A 15,871-nucleotide genomic window follows, 5' to 3' on the forward strand; every position below is an offset into this window, starting at 1 on the left:
TGGAGTGCCTGAAGTTCCAAACCTCAGCAAACTTCTTGAACTCCCTTGACGAATATGCTGGACCGTTATCTGAGATGAGTTCTACTGGAATTCCGTGTCGAGCGAATTGATCCCTTAGTGCAAGGATAACAGAGGTCGAATTTATTGATCGTAAGGGACATACCTCGACAAAGTTTGAAAAGTAGTCCACTAAAAGCAAGTAGTTTTTACTTTTATACTCAAAAATGTCAGAACCAACTTTGACCCATGGCAGACCCGGTATGAGGTGCGGCACCATCGGCTCCCGCTGCGGCGCGGGCGCGTGCTGCGCGCAGGTGCGGCAGCGGCGCACGGCGCGCTCCACGTCGCGCGACATGCCCGGCCACCACATCACCTCCCTGGCGCGCCGCTTGCACCGGTCTATGCCGAGGTGGCCCTCGTGTACACGCGATATCATCTCTGACCTGAGACCGCTCGGAATAAACACCAGATTGTTCTTAAATATCACGCCCTCTGTATATTCAAAGCATTCCCTTGCGTCCCATAACGCTCGCACGGATTCATCAGACTCATGTTTCGAGACAGGCCATCCATTTTTCATATAATTTATTAAAACTTGACATACCTTGTCTTCGCGAGTGAATTGTCTTACTGTATCCATCCTGCAATCACTTATGCGCACCAACCGCAACAGGAAACAGGTTTGGTCGTCTACTTCTTGTGATACCTTATCGCTCATTAAGTCTGGAAGGGCCGCACGAGACAATGTATCCGCGATGAACATGTACTTTCCTGGTTTGTATACCACAGAGAAATCATACCTTTGAACCCGCAACATCATACGCTGCAACCGAGCCGGTACCGCGTCCAGTGATTTTTTAAACAGCGCTTCCAGCGGTTTGTGGTCGGTCTCAACTACCACGTCCGATTTCCCAAATACATATTGATGAAACCTCTCGAGAGCGAACACAATGGCCAGCATCTCTTTCTCGATCTGCGCATATCGCTGCTGGGTGTCGGTGAGCGTGGCAGAAGCGAACTCCACCGGCCGCTCCTGCTGCAGGATCACCGCGCCCAGGGCCTGGCTGCTGGAGTCCACGGAGAGCACGCAGGGCTGGTCGGGTGCGAACAGCGCCAGCACCGGCGCCTCACACAGCGCCTGCTTCAGCGCGCGCACCACGCTCTCCTCGCACTCGCCCCAGCACCACTCGCTGTCTTTTTTAAGGAGATTTCTAAGCGGAGCTACTTGTTCTGAATAACACGGAATGAATTTGGCAACATAATTGATCATACCTAGAAACCTTTCCAAAGATTTCCTGTCACTGGGGCTGGGCATTTCTTTAATAGCTTTTAATTTGTGTTCGTCAATTTTAACCCCTTCAGAATTAAAAGTATGACCCAGATATGTTACCTCATTCACAGAAAATTCACATTTTTCTTTATTAAACTTTATACCTACTTGCCTTGCTCTTTCGAGCAAACTCCGCAATCGGTTGTCATGCTCCTCTTGCGTGCCTCCCCAAACGATGACGTCATCGACAAACGAATCTACACCTTCGAGGTCCTCCAGCAGCTGCCTTATTTTACTGTGAAACACTTCAGAAGCCGAATTAATTCCATACGGCAAACGTAAAAATTGGTACCTACCATATGGGGTACCAAATGTGCATAGATCAGCACTGTCATCGTCTAGCTGGATCATCCAGAACCCGGACCTAGCATCCAACTTACTGAAGTAGCACGCCCCCTTTAACTTTGTCGCAATTTCCATTACCGTGGGTAACGGGTAGTGCTGACGACGTACTACACGATTCAAGGGCCGCGGATCGAGGCACACACGGAAACTCCCATCTTTTTTAGCAGCCATAACTATGGCATTTACCCACGACGTGGGGTGCGTCACTTTACGTATGACACCTAGGCTCTCCATGCGATTCAGCTCGGTCAACAGCTGATCCCTGACACCCAGCGGTATCCGGCGCACAGGACAAATGCACGGACAAGCATCGTTCTCAATAGGTATCTTATACTGACCCGGGAGTTTACCTAAACCACTAAACAAGTCAGAATAATCATCAATGTCTAACGAATAAATACGCTTTACGAGACCCAATTCTTTTAAAGCGTATTTTCCTAGTATACTTTCATAATCATCAGTGTCATTACCTACTATGACCATTTTCAACATATATTCTTGCTGCTTGTATATAAATTTAATGATACACGAACCAATGAAGGGAATAATATTACGACAATACGATTGGGCTTTTACACAATCGGTTCGTATATCTGACAGACTAAAACCTAATTTTACAAAATTAGATTTGGATATAACATTCAAATCAGCACCAGTATCCAATTTGAATTTATGTCTTACTAGTTTACCTGAACAAAATAACGGAAAAGATTCATACCACTCAGAGTCCTCGATGCGATTAATATCCTGTATAGTGTCCATATAATATAACTCGTCATCGTTCTCCTGTATCTGGTACACTTTGTTTGACTTACGACCGGGACACACTTTTTAAAATGACCTCTTTGCCCGCACAAGAAACACTTTACACTTTTAGCCGCGCAACGAGCCCCGCCGTCACAATTACTTTCCGCACAAGATGCACATAATCGCTCCCTCGCGCCCGCGGCCGCTCCCGCGCCGCCAGCCGCCGCGCCGCCGCCGCCGGCCGCCGAGCGCGCGCCGCCGCGGCCTCCGCGCCAGCCCCGGCGCGCCGTCCCGCGTCCGTAACCCGAGCGATTCCTCAACACATCTACCGACAAACTGTCCACGGACTCCTTTTTTACGCCTTCGATCTCCCGGTTCTCTTCGCTTGTTATTTCACCCGCCTGACATATACGTATAGCTTTTTCTAATGTCAAGCCGTCTGTGCGCAAGAGTCTATCCCGTACTACGCTATCCTTGATCCCGCACACGATGCGATCGCGTAGCAAGCCATCTTCGAGTTTATCGAACTCGCACTGTTGACTAATTATCTTCAAAGCGGTTACGTATTCATCGATTCCTTCGCCCGCCTCCTGACTTCGTGTAAAAAACTTAAACCGCAACATAATAACGTTTGGTTTTGTGCCGAAATGCTGATCAAACTTTTCAATCACCTTATCTATGTTATCACGGTCCTCTTTTTTGTCAAACTTCAAAGTGGTAAAAACATCGTACCCCTCGGGCCCAATCAGGTTTATTAATAAACTCGCTTGTAGATCCGTAGATTCCTTGTACACGCCCGACGCCTTCAAAAACACTTGAAACTGTTTTAACCATTTACGCCATGAATCAGCACGATTCGCCGGACCGCCTTCTAACGATAATTCCGCAGGAGGACGCGCGTGCTCCATTGTTGAAAACACGTATTTACTAAAAGTTCACTGGAATTGGTGTTAAGAGTTCGCACAAAACACTAAAATATATATTTTGTTAATTATTTCCGAGCACCGCTGCCACCATGAAGTAAACACAAAGATGGCTGGATATAGACATAGGATTTTTATTAAATGAAGTAAACCTACCCAGCATCGTAGGTATTTATAAATATGCTACGAATTAGTAGAATGGGCTTTTACGACCATAAGTAAATTTTCTGTATCATCGTACGTCATAATTTGCAGGGCTCGTCGTAGAGCAATTTTATAACAAACATAGCTAAGTGGATATAAGTCTAATTTTGCATTTAACCTGTTGTATAGAAATGGGCCCAGAAAGACGACGAATCTAGATGAAAAAACGTGTTTTCTATGTACGGTTTGAATACATTATGTTATTCGTTTGGTTATGAATCTAGAAAGAGCAGTCCACCTTGACAAGATTCAGCTGGGCACATGATTGATTCTACCAACACTGTGCCACTATGATAAAAATTGCCAGGCGTAATTGGTCGTAAACTTTTTAATAAATTACCTGAAAATCTCAAAAGGGAATCAAGACTGACAGTGTTTCGTGCTTAAGGCACTGGTCCCACCGCGAGCTAGTAAATAAAAGAGACACGGCGATGTTTATAGTTACTCGCCCAGCGGTGAGCTATCAATATCGCAGTGTCTCTTTTATTTGCACGGGAGGGCTTATCTTTTGTTTGTTTTTATAGCCGATAGCTCATAGCTTACTAGCTCGCGGTGGGACCAGTGCCTAAGTGAAAGAACTATTATTAAGCAAGACTGTGTATACTATTAGTGAATTTTATGAAATATTAATGTGAAAATAATGAAATGCAAGTATTAATTTTTTAATTCTTGACTAGTCACACTTGTTAGTAGTATAGATATTTTGTACACAATGTATGATTTAAATGTACCTATTACCTTGAATGAATACCTTGAATGGTACCTATTACCAATGAATAAACGATTATCTATCTATTTATCTATGTCGTCGCGAAATCACACGTAGTTATTAAATTGTATTTAATGTCATTAGAACGGGTAGTTTGTAAAATGGGAAGGACTGGTAGCCTAGCGGTAAGTACGTGCGACTTTCGTTCCGGAGGTCGCGGGTTCGAACCCCGGCTCGCACCAATGAGTTTTTCGGAATTTATGTGCGAAAAGTCATTTGATATTTGCCAGTCGCTTTTCGGTGAAGGAAAACATCGTGAGGAAACCGGACTAATTCCAATAAGGTCTAGTTTACCCTTCGGGTTGGAAGGTCAGATGGCAGTCGCTTTCGTAAAAACTAGTGCCTACGCCAAATCTTGGGATTAGTTGTCAAAGCGGACCCCAGGCTCCCATGAGCCGTGGCAAATGCCGGGATAACGCAAGGAGGATGATGAGGACGGGTAGTTTGTCGCAGCGAGATAATCTCGCGCCAGTTATAATGCTAGCCTTGCTGTTTCCAAATAAACACGGAGGTTTGTTGACAAACAACTATGTTTAAGGAAAGTGGTCAATATCAGGGTGCGTAGCCAAATGCACAACCGATTACTATAATATCATTATTGTAGCTATCTCCATCGCTATTCCGTATTGGCGTGACAGAGCCAGACTGCGTTTAGATCGGCGTCCAGTATCAGCGAATGTCATTTCAGGCAGCTTTTACGTATTTCGAAATTTGACTGCAGTAGCATCAAGGTCACGTACAGGATATCAAAAATTGTTTTTTTTTTTTGCTTAAATTAGTTTATTTGATTTTTTCTCCGATAGAGTTAGTTTTAACAACATACAAATAAAATGTAGGTTTGCTAAGGATAAAAAGGCACGTCATTTTCACCTCTTGACCACTCAATACTCAATACTCAATCATTTATTGCACATAATGGTTACACAGTTGGCATATAATATTTATACAGATCGCATTATGTACCCTGTTGGGCGCAGCAAGATATAGTGAGAAAGGCACTTATAATTAGACTTAAGTATAAATTTGTACATTGCTATAATATTTCTAAATATCGCTAAATTCATCATTTAAATATTCATTTAAAGTATAATAACATTTGCTAATTAGTAAATTTTTCAGTTTGCGGAGAAACGCTGTTTCAGTAGTTTCCTCTTTTATTTTGTCTGGCAATTTATTATATATTTTTATTGACATGACAAAGGGACCAGTTGAAAACATCTTCAATTTTGACGCTGGAAGTAAAAGTCTGTTTTTCTAACGCATAGAACGGTTTTTGACCACGTGGAAACACTCTAAAATAGAGCGCCGAATTGACGTGATTTTTTAAGTGGAGATAGTTGAAGGGATGGAGAGTGACATAGGCTACTTTTTGTCTCTTTCTAACGCGAGCGAAGCCGCTGGCAAAAGCTAGTTCTCTATATACTCGATCGTCTTTAGTTCGCATCAGCCTCAATACCTACATTGACTAGGATCGTAAGAAACATCATTATTACTGCAGGTTAAAGTCCTCGTTCCGTCCTCACGTGTTTGCCGCATTACAGTAAAGTCAACAGAGGTCATACAACCTTTATTAATACTGAGGAAGCGACGGATCCTGATTAACGCAATTGACAATCATTTTATAAGATATCATTATCAAATAGCGAGATACTGTCTGCTACGCCGCTAAGTATATCCATACTAATATTATAAATGGTAAAGTGTGTGTGTATGTTTGTTTGTCCGTAAAAAGACCTTTGTGTTGAGAGGGTCAACGTAGACGACTTAGCTAATTAAAACATTGCGGTAACATTTTATACATGTAAACTATATAAGGTAATTATTTTCCTACAATTCCAAGCAACATTTACGTGCCATTTGACAATAATAATATCGTTGTAGCTAGTACACACAAAACCAGCGTGCTTTGCATTGTGCTGTGGTGCTTTTTTTTTGTTTGCATGTCTTCTGTTCTATTTGTAAGACGATACAGGAGCAAAAATGCTAAAATGGAATGGCACTTTCAATTAGGGATTTTTTTAAAATCTTTTTTGAATATAGTAATGTTATTAACCTCAGGATGTCGAAGACTGGGCAAAGTGGAGAAGGCTGAGCAGGAAAGCGGACCCTGGCGCTAGGCCGGGAAAACGCTAGGTTGAAGAAGAAGTAATGTTATTGACTAGACTTATCGAAAAAAAAAAGTCCATTAAGAACAACTCAGTTAAAAGATATTGCGATTTTTTTTAAATCGAGGTTCCACTGTTTCCTCCTTCAAAACTTAATCAATCGGAACGAAATTTCAGAATCTCAATAACAATGAAATAATCTGTGTCGGACCGTTTAGTTTTTTTGTCTGATTGTTACCAATTTTGATTACCACACCTTTTTTTGCGCCGTAATCAATAAGGCCGTTTTTGGACATTGTTGATGGGCTCTAGCGTTTTAAAAAACAAGAATATCAAAAAAATCAAAACGGTCCGACAGATAAAAATATTAACAATCTGTGTTGAAAAAATCAGTGCTCTATATTCAAAAACAGGGAGGAAATAGTCGAGAGCGTTTGTATGCATGGAGAACTGCCCCCCCCCCCTGTATCGCCTTAATTACTACAATGTCTAAGGACAAATGAAAGAAATAATGAGAGAAATACTCGTAATAAATATGTATTATCACTCAAATTATCTAAGTCATGTCATAGTCATATAAAAATCCCCATGTTGTCATCTAATCAAAAACAGAGCAGAGGTCGGGTTTTCCATGACATTTGAAGTACGTAACTAATGTCAACAGATCTACGTTGATGCATTGTTCAGTCAACGTTTGTACTTTTTTTTATACAAAGAATACGGGGAAATTCGCGGAAAGAGAAACATCCTTGGATATGTCTGACTATTGTGACAAGCAACGTAATTACTCATATTACATTAATAATCAATTAATAATTCATGAAGGCAATTGTTACAAGAGGGCAAAGTTGTCTTACCACTAAGATTAATTTATACTAGAGTCATCTAATTCCAAAAAAACCGGCTAAGTGCGAGTCGCACCGCGTTGCAAGGATTCCGTTCACCATAAGAAGGGTTTAAGCGCCTCATTTTTTAAAGGAACTTAAGTCATTTTTGCAAATAATCGATATTTTGAAAAATTTCTAAAAAAAAAACGAATCAGAAATGTATTTATATTATTTATGTAATATTCAAACGCGCTCGCACACTTTCAAGAGATTTGGTAACTTCTTTGAGTGAAATTTGTAATTTGAGTTTTTTTCTTTTTAGTCCGACTTACGCTTGACTGTAGATTTCTAACTGGTTTTCCTGTAATCTATAGATTCAAGGCTATCTCGTGTATTTTTTCTTAGTAGTTTCGGAGATAAGGGGGAATGGTAATTTTTTGCCTATTTTCTTAAATTACTTGACTATTCTTTTTAATACTTATTAAAAGCTCTTTGATTTGATATGTAACACTATATTCAGGGTTGGGCAGTATTTCAAATACATGTATTTGAAATACTCGTTTAAAATACAAATACGTATTTTATATTTGTATTTCAAATACTGCTTGGTTAAATATTTTGTATTTGATATTTCAAATACCTAGACACATGTATTTAGTATTTTGTATTTGAAATACTCAAGGCTGTAAAATACATTTGCATAAAATACATTTCTGAATAGTTTTTAACTGTGTGATAGTCCGATAGTCCCTTTAGGAGACTGTGATATATTAAAAACGACAACACTGTCAAGTGTCAACGTCAAATGTCACTGTCACTACTGTCAGTGACAAGTGTCAGATCACTTTGATAGTTGATTTCGCGGTCATGACATTTTTCTTACTACTGCCACTACTCTGGATACATTCACTCGCCAACTAGACGGAACTTATCGGACAATACTTTTAGGAATTTGGTTTTTATGAAAGGGAATTCTTTATTCAATTCATAAAAACCAAGTTTCAAGCTTTTCAAGTTTCGTTTATTGGGCATTTTCAGAAATTGGGACCCAAAATTAGTGACATTTGTTAATAAAAATTAACTCCATGTCAGTTTTTTGACAACAATTAAGAATAAAATTTGTCTAAAAACCAACTTTTTTCATGTTCTAAATGTAGGTTATTGCTTATAGTTTATGTAATTAACAGAAAAGCAATATTTTTTTTTTTGAAATTTCAAGCTTAATAAAATTGTCGTCACAAAACTGACATCGAGTTAATTTTTGTTAACATTTCACTAATTTTGGGTCCCAATTTTTGAAAATGCCCAATCACAGGTCATTGCTAAACCTAGTCTTACAACGTGTTAAAATTAAGCTTATAAAATAACGTATATTGATATTCATATAAGAAGTATGAACATTATTTTTCATTTTATCAGTAAATTCACTGATTAAATAGAAGGGGTGACATTGAAAGAAACGTTTAAGTTTATTGTTAAATTCTGCGCATGCCTACCTATAAGTATTGTCCTTTAATTTCATAAGTAGACCTTGTTATCTTGGCGCGTTGATATTGTTTTTCCTTCGAGTTTGAATGTTTTTTTTTTTACTACACCAACTCTTAAAGACTCTCTTTGTTCTTCGAAAACATATAGAAAAATTGCAATTTCATACAAATTTTAACTTGATGTCTTAAGCTTGCTGGTAGAATTTACCTAATAAATGAAATATTTTTTATTAAACGTGATATCAAATCATAACATGAATACCATCTAACTTAGGATATGACATGCTGGATATCAAGTTTAATAAACAGTAAGTATTCTAAAAAAAAGATATCAAGTTAATATTTTATATAATTATATGAATTTACTTTCGAACTGCAAAATCGTACAACTTTCTCATCCGTAAACCTTTACCAGTTGGTGTGGTCAAAAGTATTTTGTATTTTATAACGCTATATTTTGTATTTGGTATTTGAAATACATTTTTTTAAACACTATATTTTGTATTTTGTATTTGAAATACCCGTCACCAAAGTATTTAGTATTTTATATTTGAAATACATTTCCAATTTTACCTTTACCTCCCAAAGGTGGCCTCTATAATTAAATTTTCTTCATTTAAATTACATGTCCGTCTTTGGGTCACAGGTTAACATGTATGTGCTACATTTCAAGTTAATCGGTTCATTAGTTTTGGAGAAAATTGGCTGTGACAGATGGACAGACAGACGCACGAGTGATCCTATAAGGGTTCCGTTTTTCCTTTTTGAGGTACGGAACCCTAAAAAGGTTTAAAAAAGGAATCTTGAGCGTTGCGATGGTTTCAAGGCCAGATTAATTTAATAAATTGAAGCGTAATCAACTTTGCCAGTCGTGGTGGTGCCTTGCAATTATTTAAAAGTCATATGAAAATGCACTTGTCAAACCGGACTAAGGTTATTTACCGAATCCTCAATAATTGAGCAATTCCCGTTAAGTTTGTACATTTTGATCACGTCTCCGATTTTGATAAAAATTGGTAGGCTGATAGAGTCCATGATGCTGATGCAAGATCCACTAGGTTTCCCAAAATGTCCTAGATTGTATGTAACTTTCCTTTTTTGTTACCGAAAATGTATAGAAATACGGTAACAAAAAAGGAAGGTTTCATACAAACTACATAGGACATTTTGGGAAACCTAGTGGATCTTGCTCAGCATCATGGACTCTATCAGCCTACCAATTTTTATCAAAATCGGAGACGTGATCCAAATGTACAAACTTAACGGGAATTGCTGAATTATAATATGAATTCTGTGAATGCGCTATAGATTCCGGTTTAAACAGGTTTTTAAAACATAACACAAACAAAGTATAATATGTTCAAAGTCCAATTTTGAGATAATAATTGTCTCTAGAGGATTCTGGATTGGATGTCAAATATCAAAAATTAAATTTAAATGTCACTTCAAAAACAAAAGAAAAATACTTTTGACACTGACATGTCACAAAATTTTAATATTTCGCTTGCTCGGGTATCAATATAATATTGGCACGTGCGGTTAATCAACAACTTTGCCCCTTTGTAAAACAAATAACTATTTCTCTGTAGTATTTGTATGAAAATTATAATTTTATCGTTTTATAACCAGTTTGGCTATCAGTCATATTTTTAGGCACTGGTCCCACCGTGAGCTAGTAAGCTATGAGCTATCGGCTATAAAAACGAACAAAAGATAAGCACTCCCGTGTAAATAAAAGAGACACGGCGATGTTTCTAGTTACTCGCCCAGCGGTGAGCTATCAAAATCGGATTACAGACAGTCCTTGAGTTCGCCATTTGTGCCGACTTGATTAACAAAATATATCGTCATATTTCAATCAATTTAAAAAACCTTGACAAATTATATTAATTGACCTTCCTCAAAAATCATTATATTCATAGGTGAAAACCGCATGAAAATTTGTTCAGTAGTTTTTGTGTTTATCGCGAACAAACATGCCGAGACACACAGACGTGTCGGAGACTTTATTTCATAAAATAAGTAATAATAATAAGTTACTAAAATGACTAAAATGATACGAGTATATATCTAAATTTCTTTCAAAAACGTAAAACTTAAACGTTTTGCAAACATCCCATACAAGATATACAAAATTAATAGCTCATTTTGCGTGATTTTAATAGGGCGCCAAGTGCAAGGTTTTAAATCACAGCTGTGCATTTATTGCACACAAGTATAGGTACGATTTAATCGTATAGTTTTGTCTTGTAAATTAATGTAATAATAGCTCCTATTGTAGTAAATAAAGATCATTAAACAATTAGAAATTAAATGAATCATTTCCAGGTATCGTGGTAGATATTAAATACTCCTATAGATAATTATAAAGTGTACACTTCGCTGAATTACTTAACTATTTCAACATGGCTGGCCTTGCGGTCACACGTGTTTACTATATTTTTCTTGTAATAATTATCGGAATTTATAAAACGGTTCCTGCATACTAAGAGACAAAGAGCAGTTTATTTATTTATTATTTAATTATATCAAGCTATTCCATGTTTGTACTGTGCCAATCTCTCTTTAGATGGAGCGCGATCTAACACAAACCGCAAGCGATTTGTCAAGGAGTATTGCGGCTATAACGGAAAAGATGAGGAGTAGCAGGTTGGCGTGGTGATGCCGGGAAGGGGGATCAAGCGTTTCCGATACTCCTTTTACGATGTGGGTGCCCAGGTCAGGGCTGCCGGAGAGCGCAGTGGTGAAGTGAAACGTTCCGAACCCAGTGCGCTCTCGCAACGGAAAAGAGGGTGAAACGCCGGAGTGGGTTTAGTGGGTAGGACCGTTTCTCCCCTTCTCGCCAGGAGAAGGGAAAGCAACGGCGAGTCCCACACAGCGTGCGCAACTGTATTCCCACTCCGTAAAAAAAAAGGTTGGCGTGGTACGGTCATGTAATGGGGAGGGATGAACGTCATATAGGCAAAATAATGTTGCAGATGAAGACTGATGGATGGAGAGGGAGGGGTCAACCCAAACAACGATGGATGGATTGTGTGAAAGAGGATATGAGAAAGAAAGATGTGAGTGTTGAGATGACGAAAGATAGAAGAGAATGGAAGAGGAAGACGTGTTGTACCGACCCCACATAACGTGGGATAAGGGTAGGAGGAAGAAGAAGAGTTTCAGTACTTAACGTCGCTAGAACAACGTAAACCCCTCCTCCCCCCCTTGTAACGCAGTCAGTTTTTTTTTAGTATGAATAGGTAGACGTTTGACCACGATCACACCTGATGGTAAGTGATGATGCGGTCTACGGTGGAGCACGCTTACCTGTGAAATACCTATTCACTCTTGCTTTAAAGAACCAACTAGAGACCATCATACCGTCGAGAGGGTAGAGGTTCTCCTTTTTCCGAAGTTATACTTTGACCGCGAGAAAAAGTCAAACCAGACATACCAGGTATTTTTTTACTATTTGACCTCCACCAGCATACCAGTTTAACCTGTCTAGGAACATCGCGAAACAGGTAAACAAAGTTCAAACGAAAAACCGCGACTGGTTGACATTGAGTCTGCTTTGCTGTGTTAAATATTCTTCATTTTATACATTACCTTATACATACTCCTCTTTTACCTTCAAAGCTGTTCGACTCTGGAACTCTCTACCTCCGGGCATTAGACGGGCTCAATCTCTTTCTGTTTTTAAAAAAATGCTTAAAGAACATTACCTATCTCTCCCTTAGTGATCGTATTGCTATTTTTTTTTACTCTGTGGTTGGTATAATTGCTGTATATTTTTGGTTTGATACTAGGTATATATCTGGCTTGTTGTATATTACTATTTAAGTATGTTTATGTAAGTCTATTTATATTCTCTTATATGTGTATGTTTATTCAATTTGTGTGTTGGAAATTAGAATAATTATGATTTTTTATTTCGAAGCACCTACTCTTTTTGATTATGTTTTTTTATTTCCGCTACCCAAAGGTTGTCTGGTAGAGATCGCTCTTTAGCGATAAGACCGCCTGTTGCCTGCCTCTATTTAAAATCATTTGTTTTGTCTCCACTGTATCTTTGGCTGAGGTGTGCCAATAAAGAGTATTTCTATCTACATTCCATTAACCTCTTGAACATAACCCAAACTACGCGACCATATTTGTGCAGTTTTATAAAATTAAATGAAGTTTTTAATCAATTTTTAACCCCCTACGCAAAAACGACGGTTGTTTGACGTGTTTGTCTGTCTGTCTGTCTGTCTGTGTGTGTGTCTGTCTGTGGTGTCGTAGCTCCCGAACGGATGAACCAATTTAGATTTAGTTCTTTTTTTAAAGCTTTTAAAGCTGAGTTAGTCGGGAGTGTTCTTAGCCGTGTTTCATGAAAATCGGTCCGGTGAAAATATGTCGGGATTTTTTTTTATGTTTACATTCTTTTCCTACATCCTATATCGGATCGGATAATGTGAGGTCGTCGAGCGTCGATAGCGCTATAGAAATTGGCATCGCCGCAAAATGCGCCAACGTCCGTTGCGTCGAACAGCGACCATGCCTATATTTTGACACTCAGCAGGATTGGCACCAGCGCCAGCGATTCCTTTTCATTGCCAGATTGCTATATATTTTCGGGTTGGAAGGTCAGATGGCAGTCGCTTTCGTAAAACCCTACGCCAAACCTTGGGATTAGTTGTCAAAGCGGACCCCAGGCTGCCATGAGCCGTGGCAAATGCCGGGATAACGCAAGAAGGATGATAATGATTGCTATAGATTTTCGGTAACAAAAATGAAAGTTTCATACAAACTACCTGGGACGTTTTGGGAAACCTAGTAGATCTTACTCAGCATCATGGACTCTACCTACCAATTTTGATAAATATCGAAGACGTGATTCAAATGTACAAACTTTTTGGGGATTACTCGCTGTACAAGTGCACACTTCAAGTAGTAGTTTTTTTAAAGTTATTTTTTCACTAAAAAGTGATCAATTCACAATGAATTATAAATTATGGTTCCAATATTTTCAAGTAAGTGATATGAATATCATTATTTATTTTCCGTCTATTTATGTCAATCTTGTAAAATTTAGCATGTCATCATCCTAATTATATATTCTTTAGCATATACACAGAAACGTAGGAAAAATACAGTCAATTACTTTTATAACCCCCGTAAACTAAACTGGGCACCTTAATTTAATTTAATTTATTTATTCAAATACGTAAGTTTACAGTACTTAACCAAAACACTTACATATTAAATTAAAAGTACTTAATTACATTAAATTTCATGCATGTCAAAATTAAAACTTAATTAGCCAACGTCATTATCACTTAAGCCTGTGCTATAAAGCGTTGACTACTACCAAATTTCTTGATACCGAGTCCAAGGGAAGTACCCTGCAGGTTTTGATTCGCTTGCGAGTGTCGAAAGTTTGCGGAAAATCTTTAAATTGCGTTGGCTTAGAAGTTTGATTTTTTACAGCTCCAAAGATTTTAAATAAATAAATTCTTTATGTGCAAAAAATAGGGTACAACAAGTTGACATTGGTACGATATTCCTGTACAGTGACATATTTTGCTGGATAGGCATTATTACACCTAAGTAGGTATCCCATACTAATATTATAAATGGGAGTGTGTGTGTCTGTTTGTTTGTCCGTCTTTCACGGCAAAACGGAGCCACGAATTGACGTGATTTTTTAGGTGGAGATAATTGAAGGGATGGAAAGTGACATAGGCTACTTTTTAACCACCGACGTAAAAACGATGGGGTGTTATAAGTTTGACGTGTCTGTCTGTCTGTCGGGCTGTCTGTCTGTCTGTCTGTCTGTCTGTCTGTCTGTCTGTGTGTGTGTCTGTCTGTGGCATCGTAAGTTCCGAACGGATGAACCGATTTTTAAATTTTTTTTTGTCTGAAAGCTGAGTTAGTCGGGAGTGTTCTTAGCCATGTTTCATGAAAATCGGTCTACTATATCACGGTCGGGGTTTTTTTCAAAATTTTAATTTTGTGGTTAGGTTAGGTTAGTTTTAGGTTCCCCCCCTAGGGTGCCCACCTTGCCGTGGTGGGGGGGGCTTAGTAACCGTGGACTGGTCACCCACGGTGAAGCTAAGAGGTACCCAGGGCCGGCCGGTTTGGGGAGCTGGCTGGCCCGAGGTGGTCGCTCTAAGTGGGCTTGTAAATCCCACTTAAGCGCGTCTGGGAGGACTGCGGTGGAAGGGAAGATCCGGCAGTATGGGATGCCGCTCTGTGCCCTCCCACGGTAGCCGAGGTGGAATCGCAGGGGGAGAGGTGTGATGGTATAACGGTGCGCCACTCTCCCTACCCCCTGCGACCATGGCGGGGCCGCTCCGCTGTAGCGGAATTGGTGGGGCCGCAAGGGAAGAGGAGTGCCGGTATTACGGTGCGCCGTTCTCCCTATCCTTTGCGGCCGACTTGGTTAGCGGTGGAACCAAAGACCATTTCCACCGCTGGGCGCCGGAACATTCTGGCGCCCATGGCCTCTTTGTGGCGGACTCGAGGGGGTCCGTCACTGTACTTGTGGAGAAGCCGCACGTGTGCGGCTGCCGCCGGCGGGGTTGCCGAAGTGAGCGCAAGTGTACCGGTAACCTCGCCAACAAGGCGGTGAGGTGGCATGTCCCCCCCACATGCCTTCTCCATAGCAAAGCAAACTTAAGAAAAGTAAGAAATCCAACAATTCAACACAAAGGTAAACGAACTCTGGCTCGCGGTATTTCCGGACGACATGACATTTAAGAAAAGAGGGCATTTGTACTTCCTTAACCTCTTTGACGCCACTATACTCGACGTCACTCAGGCGCCAAATCACTAGTGTAAGGCCTGGGTACGTAGCCGAATGACACAAACGCTCTCGAAACGCTCGAAGCCGACTGGCGTTTCTGCGACTCAGGACACTTGTTTGAACTTCAGTTGTTTAACATGCACGCAGCACCCAATAAAGTGTCAAAACTGAAGCTGAACTAATTTTAAAAACACCACCTACCACGCACCCCACAGCCTGCCGCGATACCAGTGGACGTTGGTTCGAAACCAGTTGTAGGCAACTGGACGCCTAGGTCACTTTAAGGCACTTATTCCACCGCGAGCTAGTAAGCTATGAGCTGTTGGCTATGAAAACGAACAAAAGATAAGCATTCTCGT

Source organism: Leguminivora glycinivorella, chromosome 5 (assembly GCF_023078275.1).
Source record: "Leguminivora glycinivorella isolate SPB_JAAS2020 chromosome 5, LegGlyc_1.1, whole genome shotgun sequence".
Classification (NCBI taxonomy): Eukaryota; Metazoa; Arthropoda; class Insecta; order Lepidoptera; family Tortricidae; genus Leguminivora; species Leguminivora glycinivorella.